This window comes from Cnephaeus nilssonii (assembly GCF_951640355.1).
Source record: "Cnephaeus nilssonii genome assembly, chromosome: 17".
NCBI lineage: Eukaryota > Metazoa > Chordata > Mammalia > Chiroptera > Vespertilionidae > Cnephaeus > Cnephaeus nilssonii.
Window position 1 is genome coordinate 55509527 of NC_137088.1, and position 14348 is coordinate 55523874.

Consider the following 14348-nt stretch of genomic DNA (forward strand, 5'->3'; position numbering starts at 1 on the left):
TGGGAAAGACATCGAGGGACAGGCTGGTTTCCGGATACAGCATCCTCACGCAGGCTGCTCTCACGTACAGCAGTAAGTGACTGAACTCATCCAGCCGGGTCAGAGAACGCCACTCAGCGCTTTCAGATCACAGGCACGGGAGGCCCTGAGAGCGTCTTCCCGACCGAGGGGTTAGCCCCAGAGAGGACTGAGTTCAGTCGGAAGAAGGCTCCCATCCCCGGGCAGAGCCCCAAGCCCTGCTCCACCTGCCTCCCGTCCACCTCGCCATCTTGTCCCACCCTCTCCCCGCGCCCAGGCTCCAGCCACACTGGTCCTCTTCTAGTTCCTTCTCCGTGTGATCCCCTTCCCACCTCACAGCGTGGGGGGGGGGGTGTGTGGGAAGTCCCAATTTATCACACAGATGAAAAGTCACTTTCTCTTGGAAGCCACGTGTAGTGGTGATGAGCGAAGACTCTGGAGTCAGACTGCCCAGGATCAAATCCTGACTTGGATATGTTGCTAGTGGTAGGGCCATGGGCAAATGGCCGTGGCAATGATACTGGAGCCTTGCTCGGAGGGTTAAGTGAGCGGATGTGGAGTGCCCGGGGCAGCTCTGGGCTCCAGAACTCTTATCCTGAGTGCTGTTGGTCCTTGCAGCTCTCTGCACTTCTCTTTTGGAGCACTCTTCACAGTTGTAATGAAATGTGAGGTACTTTTTCTAAAATATCTGCCTCTAGGGGTTATCTGTCCTGCTACCCAGCCTGCAGCATGCGCCCTGCAAGGGCAGCTGCTCAATGGACACGTGTTGAATGGAAAAACGGAGTGCTCACTCATTTCAAAACACTGGGAAAGCAATGTAATCTTTTTTCATACAAAATACTTCAGAGTAGCGCTAGCCAATGAACAGTCTCCTTAAAAGAAGGCAAAAAGGATAAATCAAAGTAAGACCTGTGGTGTGCTGGACCTCAGTACTTGTTCTAATGAAGAGGGTGCTTGTCCCTGTATGTGGGCACTTAGGGCTGTGCATGGTTACCAAGAGCAACCTCCTATGTCCCAACTCAAATATAGTGGTTACTGTGAAATCTCTGCAGAGTTTTGGATGAATCCCTAAAGTCAGACGGTGAACGGAGCACTTACTTCCAGGTCCCGCTAGAGTGACCTTACTCTCAACTCAACGCACGGCCAGTTCCAAGGGAAAACCTGCCCCTCTGCACCCTGGCTGTTGCTGAAGGCCTGACGCCCGCTCCCCGAGAGCAGCACGCACAGCTACAGAGGACTTGCTCCAAAAAGTAAAGCTCTCCCATGGAGCCCAGGCCCATCTGGGACACCACACTTCCAGCAGGCTAAGATCGGGTGAGGTGCCAACGAGTTTCAGAAGAACTCCTTCCTTGGGATCACACACCAAGGCCAGCTAGTTTCTCACCAATTCTCCGAAAGACACACACACAGTTCATTCCAATGGACTACACGCACCTGTGCAGGCCTGTCTATTCAGGAGGTCAGCAGGGTCTACAACCCGCCCTCTCCCTCCAAGGGGCCAGTGCGCGTCTACAGGGAGACTTCCCACATTTTCATCGGATGGATTAGCCCCGGGTCCTTAAAACGGTTTAGAACCAGGTCCTGAAGCAGATGAACACTTGACTTCAAGCCCATGACACCAAACCACAGTCACTTCTTTGAGAATTCGTGTCCCGGTGAAACCCAGACAAGTGTCTGCAGTCAAGTGATCTCATGTGTCTAAAATGATGGGAGGCTGACAGATGTCCCGACAACGCAAGACACTGGGATGACCCAAAGCGGGCGCTGATAACTGGCTCCTCTGCTGTCAGGGTCACGGGGGCCCTGGAGAATGAGCCTGTCATGGCTTCGCACACTGAGCCTTCGGGTGGTGTCTACATATTTTCATGACATCATTGTCTTTATTTGCTGCCTTTGAGATAGAGGTATTACTATTGAATAACATTAACAGACATTTATTAGGTATGTCTTCAGTGCCAGAGACTAGCTCTGATGCCCCAGTTACTTCCTGAGGGGATTTTAATTATCCCCATCAGAGGGCTGATGGGTTCTCAGTTCATAAGTGACGAAGCAGGTTTACCTGCTGACTCAGAACACCGCCTCACCATCCCGCCCTCTCTGCGCATCCTTTAGACCAGTGGTCGGCAAACTGCGGCTCGCGAGCCACAGTTTGCCGCTCTGTTGACTAATGAGTTTGCCGACCACTGGGATAGGGGCTTAATCACAAGGAACAACAACAGCCTGTAATTATTGGAATCGAGAGTATAGGTCAGTGGTCGGCAAACTCATTAGTCAACAGAGCTGCAGTTTGCTGACCACTGGTTTAGACAAAGCCCACCCAAAACGAACCTTGGCCAGTGGACCCCTGAATGCTTTGGGGTGTCACTGTTTGTTGTAGTTGACATTGTTCAATGTCTACTTGAATACACTCCTATTAGTCCAACCCTTTGACTTCAAAATCATATCAATTCAATTCCACTACTGACAACCACTGCATGTCAGCAGCGTCCCCTCCCCAGCGGGAGTGGAGCTGAGAGTCTGGCCTGTGAGGCTGCAGGCTCTGGACTCCCCGGGGCCTCGGCCGGCGTCCCTGGGCAGTGGCTGCCCCTCACCCGCCTCTGCGAGCCCCGCCTGGCGCGCTGTGTGCACTGAACACCAGGGCACGGGTGCTGACCTTGAAGCACTTGGAATCTGGGGGCAGGATTACATTTCAGCACAGGAGTTGCATCCATTACCCACAAGCCCTCATTGCTTCCTAGACGGCGCCTCAGTGTGTGATGCCAGTCACAGTTTCAGGAATTTCTCCTTCTTCAACTTGGCCTCACCCAGTCTTCTCCCACCAGACACTGCCTTTGGCACCATGGGCATCTGGTCATGTTGTCCTAGCCCTGAATTCTCGTCTAGAGAAAAGGAAAATAGCAGCGGAGAGAAACAAGGGAGAGAAGGAGGAAGGAGGGAGGGACAAAGGAACAAAGGTGGAGATGGAGGTACGCAGAGAGGGGGAGAGCTGCAGCTCATCTGGATGGCAGCGAAGTAACGACAAGTGATTGGAATCGGCATTTTGAAGCTGAAAAAGTGCCTCGGCATTAGTCCAACCTCCTCACCCGCGCGTGTGGGTCCAAGACCCGGGCAGGGACAATGAGCGGCCCGAGGCAGTCAGACCTGGTCAGCTCCCTCCGCCCGTGTGCTTCTCAGCCCCGCACACGCGACCAGCCAGAGTCTGTATTCATGTGGAAGCTCAGCTTCTCACTAACCCCGCACATCGGGTAGAGGGGGTGGTGGAGAGCGAAGTCTTGAAAGAACACGCTACACTCTGCCGGCTTGTTTGTTTTCACTTACAAGGACAGAGAAAGGAAAACCAAGAGAAGATAAACTGACACCAGGGAACAGAGGTGGACATACCTGTCCAACCCCCGCTGCAGAGGTGTTTTTTCTAGCTTATCAAGTCTTTCATTTGAACGTTTTTGTAGCTTTCCCACAGCAAGCAAGAAAAAGTCTTCATTGGAGCTTCCTGGAGTCCATCTCAGAGAGAAGCAGACGTCTCATTCTTGGATTAGGATCTGGGCCTGGCCTCCACTAAGAGCTCAGGTCCCTACGATGTTTACAGGACGAGGAGCAAGTGTCCCAGTGCGTGTTGCCGGCTCTGCAGCCTGTGGTGACCAGCACATGCCCGCTGCTTCTTTTCCGTGGGCTCTCTCCTGCACCTGCCTCGGTCTCTGCCGCAGCTGGGAGCGCTCAGGCCTCACTGGATGCAACTCCCACGGTCCAGTCCAGGAGAACCCGCAGAGAGAAACAAGCGCATCGACTGACTGGCCAACCGACCGACTACGGGGGATGCAGAGAAGCAAGGGCTGGCAGTCAGCAGACCTGGACCAGCGCAGCGGGGATGGAGCACAGTATCAGGACTCGGGGACGGACACGAGGCTGTGCCCTGGCCCTAAGAGATATGAGCACCTAGGCAAGTCCCTTCATTTCTCTGCATTTTAATCTCTTCAGCAATAGAACCAGGGGATTGGACAAGGTTGCTTCCAGCTCAAATATTGCACAGCACAAATATGTTTAACTAGAGGCCGGGTGCATGAAATTTGTGTATGGGGTCCCTCAACCTGGCCTGCACCTACTCCAATCTGGGACCCTTGGGAGATGTCCGACTGCCGGTTTAGGCCCGATCCCTATGGGATGGGATCGGGCCTAAACTGCCAGTCGGACATCCCTCTCACAATCTGGGACCATTGGCTCCTAACTGCTCACCTGCCTGCCTGCCTGATCGCCCCTAACTGCTCCCTTGCCAGCCTGATTGCCCCTAACCACATCTGCCTCAGCCCCCGCCACCGTGGCTTTGTCCAGAAGGAGGACTGAATGACCAGATGTCAGGTCGACCCGGTCTAATTAGCATATTACCCTTTTATTAGTATAGATAGTTCTACTCAACCAATGGTATTTGCACACCCCACCCCTGCCTTGCCACGTTACTGAGCGCTTCCCTGGACAGTGGTCCCCATCCACACACAGTTTCACTCACCCTCAGACCACCATGGTCCAAAATACTATATGAAGAATTCCAGAAATAAAGAATTCATAAGTTTCATCACTGCACGTTGTGAGGAAACCCCAGGCTGAACCCTGCATCCAGCCTGGGACAGGGACCACCCTGCCCACCTACTCCCTCCCATCTGAGCTTCCTACCTGCCATCACATAGCGACCGTCTGGGTAGCAGATGGACTGTTCGGTCTCCCAGTGCTTGTGGTCAAGAGTCAGCTTCATTCACTGAATACTGTTGCATTTACATCACTTTTATTAGAGGATATTATTATAACTGTTTTATTTTATTATTAGTTATTGTTAATCTCTGACTGCGCCTAATTTATAAATTAAACGTTATCACAGGTGTGCGTGTACAGGAAAAACATGGTATATACAGGGCTCAGCACTACCTGTGGTTTCAGGCCTCCACTGGGGTCTTGGAACCTGTCCCCTGTGGATAAGGGGGGCTACTGTATACCCCAAATGAGGAGCATTGAGCACAGACCATGGTGCATTGAGCACAGACTATGCCTGGGCGTGGGGTTTGGCACACCTGGGAATTTTTTTTCCTGCTTCAGGTATTTATTACAGGCAGCAACAGCAACTAGTCAGACAGCGTTGCCTTCTACTCAGAATCCAGGTTCCTTTGCTGAGGAATTCAGGGGATGAAGTACCGAGTGGATAACCGTTGTCACCTTTCCTAACACGGCCCCCTCCTTCTAGGACCGTGTTTCACCCGCTGCTGGCATCCTGTGGCAGATGTCAGTGTGAGAAGCTGCACTGAGGCCTGGCTCTCTTCCAGGCACAGGAGCCTGAGCTGCTCCACCCACCTGCTGTTAGTAAGCCACCTGCTGTCAATCAGCCCTCTGGACCAAGGAGCGATGGTGACAGGGACGGCAGAACGCAGGGCCCGGGCATTTTAGACCGGCTGTCCGCGAAGAGGTGGCGCTTCTGGTTCCCGAGAGGGCTGCTGGACGAGGCCTCACTTCCAGGGAGCTGCTGCCGCCCGGCCTTAGCCAGGACCATCTAATGGTGCCCCGCCGGAGCCCGGCCCCAGGGCTGCATTTGATCAGTCACAGTCCTTTCCACGCTTTGGATCAGCCAGTGCCTTCAGACGGGACGGCTAGGGACAAGTGGCTCATTGCTAAGGCGCCCAGGCCCTCCTGTGATACAGTTATTTCCCGGCGTTCTCTCCTCTCCCCACTCCTCCCCACTTCCTCCACAGACTTCCTTTCACACCGAGAGCTCCAGAGCTCGCCACCGTCTCCTGGCTGAGACCATTTCCCTTGCTTCCTGAGTCTACGCAGATATTCCTCCCCTCCCCCCAAACACTACCTCCCAGGAGCAAAGACAGACCGGAGCAGGACGCTGTGAGTTTACCACAGCCACATTGCAAAGGAGGAAAGAGAAGAAGCTTCCCTGTAATTAGGGTGTAGGACTTCCTCTGACAAATCATAAAAGTTTTATTAATTAATGGACAGCAATTCCCCAAAACGGCGTCTGGAGATCTCTACTGGGAGCTGCTGAACGGAGCGCAGTTCATCATAAACTAGAATGGGGACAGGACTCACCGTCCCTGCGTCTTTCTCGAGGCAAAACAGGAATGAACATTAAAAGGTTTTTCCAGGAAAGTTACTAACGCCCTAGGCCCCACGGGATCTTGGAGAGGCCGCGGACACAGCGCAGAGGCCATCAACGCGGCCACTGAACACACGCTGCTCCCTGACCCGCTCCACCCCCGCTCTCCTTCCACATCCATAAAGAGCTCTCACCTTCACAATGCTTTAAGCCGAAAAGAACAGAAGAGAAGACAAAGGGTAGAGAGGGTGGAGGGTGCAGTGAGGTTGAATTATAGACTCAACAATAATTACCCAAGTTCCCAAGGGAAAGCAAGACACCAGCCCCCGAGGGCCTCTGAGGAGCAGAGCGCGTCTAAACAAGGCAGCATCCTTGGAGACGTGAGCGCCCACATCTACACTCAGCACCGAACTGGAGTCTATGCAGCTCGTGTTTGCAAAGAGCGATAACCATTTCCTCAGCTTCCTTTTCTGAAAGGTGGGCTCCGGATACTAGTTCTTGGTCCACCTGAGTATAATATTAAGATCTGCCCAGGATCCTGTTAGGAAACATCAGCACGAGCAGCACGGCACTGTCTGCGGTCAGAAGATTACAAGAGAAACGGTGCTTACCTCCCCATGATCTCGGCTCCCTTAGAGGGACTGCAGAAGGAGCAGGACAAAGAACACGTGTATGAGCACTTGTGGGATGTGTGTGTTTTCTCCAAATACGAGCTGGTGGAAGTAGGGACCCGAAACCCACGACGCCTTCCGTTGCCACATAATCGCAAGGAAATGACCTTACCGGTTGTTGCTTTGATTAGAACAAAAGCCTTTCAACATGAGTCAGGAGGGCATTGGGAGGTGGGGGAGGGGAGGGGGCGACCCAACAACAAGCAAACCCTTCTGCTGTCGCTTTGGCCACTATTCTTTGTATGTTTGAAACACACGACGAAATGTTTACCGTTTTCTAAACTGCATTGATAACACTTGATCTGGGTTGAATCAGAGACGGCCATGCCATCTAAGAATCCAAGCTTCCATTTCGGCTCTTTAATCTCTACATATGCTGAATGAGGTAGGGAATGTAATGGATACAGAGAGAAATAATTCTTAACTCAACCTGCTATGCTCAGCCATTCATGTCAACAGCTTTTTCACTGGGAAAGAAACTCAGAATTCCCTGGGACAACCTGGACGGCATGGGTCGGCCTCAGGAAGCTAGCCACAAACCCAAACCCTGGTGGCACGGCCGTGGTCTCCACAAAAGATTTATTCCGTTACTTACATTCAACAAAGTCATTACTATAGAAATTACTCAACATGTCCAAAATAAGTAAAATACACTATACTTCAAGGAGAACCAGAGAAAAATATACACAATCCAGGAAAAATAGTAAATCCGTTTTTAGAATGGTTCAGTAAGAGCCAGTGACAAGCGTGTCTATAAAAAGAACAGTCTGGAATTTTGTACATGTGTGTGGTATGGCTAAAAATATGAGTTCTAGAGTCAGACAAACCTGGCATTTTTGTAGCTGTCTGTCCTTGGGAAAGTAACTTGACTGCTCAGAGAATTCATTTCCTCCTTAGTAAAATGGGGATACAAATCCTTATCTGAGAAGGAGTGTTAGAGGAATTAAAGGAGATAATACATAACACAGCACAAAATGTTTGCCTGGCATGTAAGCATATACCACATGTATTTAAATAAAGGGTAAGGTCTCCTCCCCCGACCACACCCCGAAAGACATTTTCCCTCAGAAATGAGGAAGTAGCTTTATCTTCAAGTCCCTTTAAATTCTAACTCCCTTGAACTATAATGTACTGTCTGGGGAAACACAACAGCCTGTTACAACCTTAATGAAGGCCAAGTTTGTCTGCCTTTATGGGCCATTTGATAAATACAGATTTAGTAAATATTGTGGGCAGGAGACCTCACAGTTGGAGGGGTTGGATGTTAGAATAAACAAGCCACTTAAACATTACTTTAAAAGGCCGTGCAGCAGTGTACACACCTTCAGGATGAATGGAAAGGAAGAAAAAGTCAAGCAATAATATTCCCAGTGAGATGTCACACAGGAATTTAAAATCTGCTGTAGCTCCAAGGACTTAGGCGGAAGCACAGACGCTGTGTTTGGAAAGCTCCGAGGAGGCTCAGAGAAGGGCTTTTGTTTGGGGCCCACGCTCAGATCCAGAGGAAGAGGCTGAAAAGGAGAGTGAAAGACAGCAATCACTCCTAATATACAGAATGACCTTAAGTATTACATCTATTCCACTGTTTCGTCTATATTCCTACATTTTCATATATTCAAGTTGGCCCAAAACGTATGTTTTAAGTCTTGTCATTGGGAATCTATACTAATAAAAGGGTAATATGGACATCCTTCCGGACAAAGCTGCAGATGGCAGCTGCTGCTATGAGGGCAGGGCCGAGGCTCAGGCAGCCGCGGTAGCTGTGAGGGCCAACTCTCAGGCAGCCACAGCGGCCAGCAGTGGCAGCAGCAGCTGTGTGATGGGGGCGTTGCCTTCCCCTGATCATCTTGGTTGCCTTCCGTAGAGGGAGGCCAGAGGCAGCAGCAGTGAGAGGGTGATGGGGTGGTGCCTTCCCCTGATCAGGAGGTTGCCTCCCGCAGAGGGAGGCCAGACTGCAGCTTAGGCCCACTCTCTGCGGGAAGTGGGCCTAAGCCATCAGTAGGACATTCCCTGAGGGCTCCCGGACTGTGAGAGGGGGCAGGCCAGGCTGAGGGACCCGGGGCCTCTAGTTACTTTATAGTTGGAGAAACCTTCCATATTTAAAACTCAATGAATGGTGACTTTTCTCACTGGCTTGGAGAGACTACTGAAAGAACTCTTGGGACATTTCTGATTGCATGGAGAAGCCTTGCTCACTGTTGAAGGCCAATTGCAGTTTTGATAACCAGTGCCAGAATCAGGGCAATAGAAGGGCTAACACCACCAGGCGGCCAGCTTGAAGGGCCTGGCGAGGCTGCCAGCTCCAACACCGAGGTGGGGCAAGGTCAGCTTGTGGCCGTGCAAGCAAACGAGAGGATTACAACTAGGAGACAATCAGAATGTCTGTTGTTTTTGCCTGTCCAGGGTCTGTTTCACCATTTTCTAATCACAGATCCCTGCTTTCCAATTAGGGCACCATCCAGATAAGTAGGATAAGGCTAACCTATGCCCTCTGATCATGGGAGGAACAAGTGATTCAAGAATAACCAGTAACATCTATCCCGAAGCTGGCTAGTTATAGAGATCTGGGAAGGAGGAGGGTTTGTTCTCATTTGTTCTGGAGTCAAAAGTTGCAAGGAGGGGGGCCTGGGCTCCCAGGCACCTCCCACTGGGCAGAAAAATTGGGGAGAGACCCGAATCATTATAATTTCCACTTCTGATTAAGCCAGTTTTCATTTTAATTTTATGGAATGTTGATAAATTTTAAATTTATTTTTCAATTACAGTTGCTATTCAATATTATATTAGTTTTAGGTGTACAACCCAGTGATTAGACATGTATACTAGTATTCCTCATGAAGTGATCACCCTGATAAATCCAGTGCCCACATACATAGTTATTACAATTCTAGTGGCCCGGTGCACGAATTCATGCACCAGTGGGGTCCCTCGGCCTGGCCTGCAGGATTGGGCCAAAACCGGCTCTCCAACATCCCCCAAGGGGTCCCGTATTGCTAGAGGGCACAGGCCAGGCCGAGGGAGCCCACTGGTGCACAATCGGGGCTGGAGAGGGACGTGGGAGGTTGTCCAGCCAGGGAGGGACCGCAGGAGGGCTCCAGGGCATGTCTGGCCCATCTCACTCTGTCCCGATTGGCCGGACCCCAGCAGCAAGCTAACCTACCGGTCAGAACATCTGCCCCCTGGTGGTCAGTACACGTCATAGCGACTGGTCGACCAACCAACTGTCTGCCCCCTGGTGGTCAGTGCATGTCATAGTGAGCAGTTGAGTGGCCTTAGCATATCATTAGCATATTATGTTTTGATTGGTTGAACAGCCGACTGGACAACTGGACACTTAGCATATTAGGCTTTTATTATACTAGAGGCCCGGTGCACGAAATTCATGCACTGGGGGAGGAGGGTCCCTCAGCCTGGCCTGCGCCTTCTCGCAGTTCAAGATCCCTCACTTGTTATCGCCCACCTGCTCACTGCTTCTTACCGCTCGGCTTGCTGCTCCTTAGCGCTGCCGCAGAGGCGGGAGAGGCTCCTGCCACTGCCACTGTGCTCGCCAGCCATGAGCCTGGCTTCTGGCTGAGCGTCTGCCCCCTGGTGGTGAGTGCACATCATAGCGACCGGTCATTCTGCTGGTCGTTCTGCCATTTGGTCGGTTTGCATATTAGGCTTTTATTATATAAGATAGGATTATTGACTGTATTCCCTATACTGTACTTTACATCCCTGTGACTATTTTTACAACAACCAATTTGTACTTTTTAATCCCTTCACTTTTTTCACCCATCTCCCCAACCTCCATCCCATCTGGCAACAGTAAATTTATTCTCTGTATCTATGAGTTTATTTCTGCTTAGTTTATTTATTTACTTTGTTTTTCAGATTCCATATATAAGTGAAATCATATGTTACTTGTCTTTGACTTATTTCACTTAGCATAATACCTTTGAGGTACATTCATGTTGTCACAAATGATAAAATTTTATTTTTTTTATGGACAAGTAATATTCCATTGTATATTATATGTACCACCTCTTCTTTATCCATTTGTCTATTGATGGGCACTTGGATTCCTTTCATATCTTGGTTATTACAAATAATGCTGCAAAGAACATAGAGGTGCCTATCTTTTTTCAAATTAGTGTTTTTATTTCTTTGAATAAATACCCAGAAGTGAAATTGCTGGGTCATAATCTAGCTCTATTTTTATTTTTTTGAGGAACCTCCATACTGTTTTCCATAGTGGCTGCACAATTTACAATCAGTACACAAGGGTTCCCTCTTCTCCACATCTTCATTTTGTTTGTTGATTTCTTGATGATAACCATTCTGATAATGCTATCTTAGTTTTAAAATTTGCATTTCCCTGATGATTAGTGATGTCGAGCATCTTTTTATATGTCTATTGGCTATCTGTATGTCCTCTTTGGAGAAATGTCTATTCGGTCTTCTGACTATTTTCTGATCTATTTTTTGTTTGTTTTAAGTTGTATAAGTTCTTTATAAAAGTTGGATATTAACTCCTTATCAGATGTATAATTGGCGAATATCTTCTCTCAATTGGTAGGTTGTCTTTTCGTTTTGTTGATAGTTTCCTTTATTGTGCAAAACCTGTTTAGTTTGATGTAGTTCCATTTGTTTATTTTTTTCTTTTGTTTTCCTAGCCTGAGGAGACATATAAAAACTATTGCTAAGAGCCATGTCAAGGAGTTTACTGCCTATGCTTTCTTCTAGGGGTTTTATGGTTTCAAGTCTTACATTTAAGTCTTTAATCCATTTTGAGTTATTCCTCCACATGGTGTAAGAAAGTGGTCTAGTTTCATTTTGGGGGCATGTATCTGCCTAATTTTCCCGACACCATTTTTTGAAGAGACTGTCTTTACCTCATGGTATATTTTTGCCTCCTTTGTCATATATTAATTGGCCCTATGGGTGTGGGTTTATTTCTGGGCTCTCTATTCTGTCCCATTGGTCTATATCTATTTTTATGCCAGTATCATGCTGTTTTGATTACTATGGTCTTGTAGTATAGTTTGATATCAGGTAGCATGATACCTGTAACTTTGTTCTTTTTTACCAAAATTTCTTTGGTTGTTAGGAGTCTTTTGTGGTTCCATACATATTTTAGAATTATTTGTACTAGTTCTGTGAAAAATGCCATTGGTATTTTGATAGCAATTGCATTACAGCTATAGATTGTTTTGGGTAGTATGGACATTTTAACAATGTTAATTCTTCCTATCCATGAGCACACTATATCTTTCCATTTATTTGTCTCTTCTTCAGTGTCTTATACTTTTCTGAGAACAGGCCTTTTACCTCCTATGTGAAATTTATCTCTAGAAATTTTATTCTTTCTGATGCAATTATAAATGAGATTGTGTTCTTAATCTCTGTTTCTGATGGTTTGCTATTGGTAATGCAACTGATGTCCTGGCCAGTGTGGCTCAGTTGGTTCGACATCATCCTGTGCACCAAAAAATTGTCAGTTTGATTCTCAGGGCACAGGCTCAGGTTGCAAGATTGATCCCTGCTGGGGGCATGCAGGAGGCAGCCCATAGATGTTTGTCTCTCACATCAATGTTTCTCTCTCCTGTCTTCTTCTCTCTCTAAAAATCAATAAAGTTTTCTTTATAAAAAATGCAACTGATTTCTGAATATTAATTTTGTATCCTTCTACTTTACTAAAGTCATTTACTAGTTCTATTTTTTTTTTTTGGTAGAATCTTTAAGGTTCTCTCTATAAAATATCATGTCATATGCAAATAATGACAGTTCTATTTCTTCCTTTCTAATTTGGATGCCTTTTATTTCTTTTTCTTGTCTGATTTCTTTGGCTAAAACTTAAAATATTATGTTGAATAGAAGTGGTGAAAGTGAACACCTGGTCTTATTCCTGATTTTAAGAAAAACACTTTATCTTTTCCCCCTTGAATATGGAATTAGCTATTGGTTTCTAATAAATGGTCTTTATTTTATTGGGTATGTTTCCCCTATTCCAATTTTGCTGAGAGTTTTTATCATAAATGGATGCTGGATTTTGTCAAATGCTTTTCCTGCCTCATCTTATGTTTCACCTCACAGTCAATGTTTTTTTTATCCTTTATTTTGTTTATGTGGTGTATCACATTAATTGTTTTGTGGATATTGAAGCAACCTTGCATCCCAAGAATAAATCCCATTTGTTCCTGGTGTATGATCCCCCTACTGTTTTGCTGAATTTGGTTTGCTAATATTTTGCTGAGGATTTTTGCATCTATGTTCATCAGAGATATTGGCATACAATTTTTTTCCATACAGTATTTTTCTGGTTTTGGTATCAAGATAATGCTGGCCTCATAAAATGAGTTTGGGAATCTTCCACCCTCTCCCAATTTTTGGGAATAGTTTGAGAAGGATAGGTATTAATTCTTCTTTGAAAGTTTGGTGAAATTCACATAGGAAGCCATCCAATCCAGGACTTTTATTTGTTAGTAGTTATCAACTTGTTCAGATTTTCTGTTTTTTTCTTGATTCAGTCTTAGACGATTGTACATTTCTAGGAATTTATTTATTTCTTCCAGGTTGTCTAATTTGTTGGCATATAATACTTTGTGGAATTTTCTTATAATCCTTTGTATTTCTGTGGTGTTAGTTGCCACTTCTCTTTCATTTCTGATTTTATTTATTTTGGCCCTCTATCAATTTTACTTATTTTTTAACAAACAAGCTCTTGGTTTCATTGATCTTTCTACTGTTTACCAGTTGCGACGTGGCACTTGTTTATACCCTTAGTTATAGGAATTCTGTTCAGCTAGTCTTCAAGTGGTTCTCAAAACGATTGTCCCACAATTCAGTTGTAATTTTTATGCAGTCACGAGAGGAGGTGAGCAGAGTTTAACTTCTCTGCCACCTTGACTGGAGGTCCTAATACACCTTCCTTTAACTAGTTTTAATTTTTAAAAAGGTTCATTTGCAAACAAAAAGGGAGAAAAGTGAACTGGACTCAGCTGCCCTTTACCAGCTGACAACAGTGTTCAACAACATGGGTGCCATCGACACAGAGCGGGGGTCGTGGGGAGCTCCAGCTGAGACTGGGGAGGCCTAGGTGCCAGGGGTCAGTCTTGGGGGTGCAGAGTTCCTGCAGTCCCGGGGTCTCCGATGGGAGTTCTGTGGTCAGTGAGCCGGGTAGAAAGTGGTCCCAGAGAACTGGCTCCCTAAGGCCCAGACAGGAACAGCGGCCAAGCTCCCCCCATGCACCCTGCAACCTGTGCTCGCCCAAGTGGCCCTGCCAGGGAGTCAGGCACAGCGCAGGGCTTCACCTGGGGTCAGGGATGCAGACTTCGAGACACCTGTTAGGGAATTCCATTGAAAATGGAATTATGCCCTGGTGGGTTCAAATGAAAGAAGAGCCTATTGGAAATTACTCCTGTCACATTCCAATCGTGACATGATTAGATGATCGCCAAATGGTGAGCTTGGACCGGTGTGCTGGTGACTGCACGGGTGCTTTCACCAGGCCTGGAAGCGGGTCAAGCAAACGATGTCCACCAATTTAGGAAAAATATGTGGCGGTATAGTCCCAATTCTTAAAGGAATATAGTCTT

At 47.4% G+C, this 14348-nt stretch overlaps 1 protein-coding gene across 5 annotated transcripts in view; it reads right to left on the bottom strand.

The window, feature by feature from the left end:
• FRMD4B (FERM domain containing 4B) overlaps positions 1–14348 on the bottom strand; it is a 336244-nt gene that overhangs the window by 144017 nt on the left and 177879 nt on the right. The window contains exon 1 of one of the 5 annotated variants that reach the window (XM_079795694.1): positions 6712–7965. The exons of the other annotated variants lie outside the window; for them this stretch is intronic. The gene's annotated coding sequence lies outside the window, so the exon portion shown is untranslated. Of the gene's footprint in view, positions 1–6711; positions 7966–14348 lie in introns of those variants that run through there. 5 annotated transcript variants of the gene reach the window in all.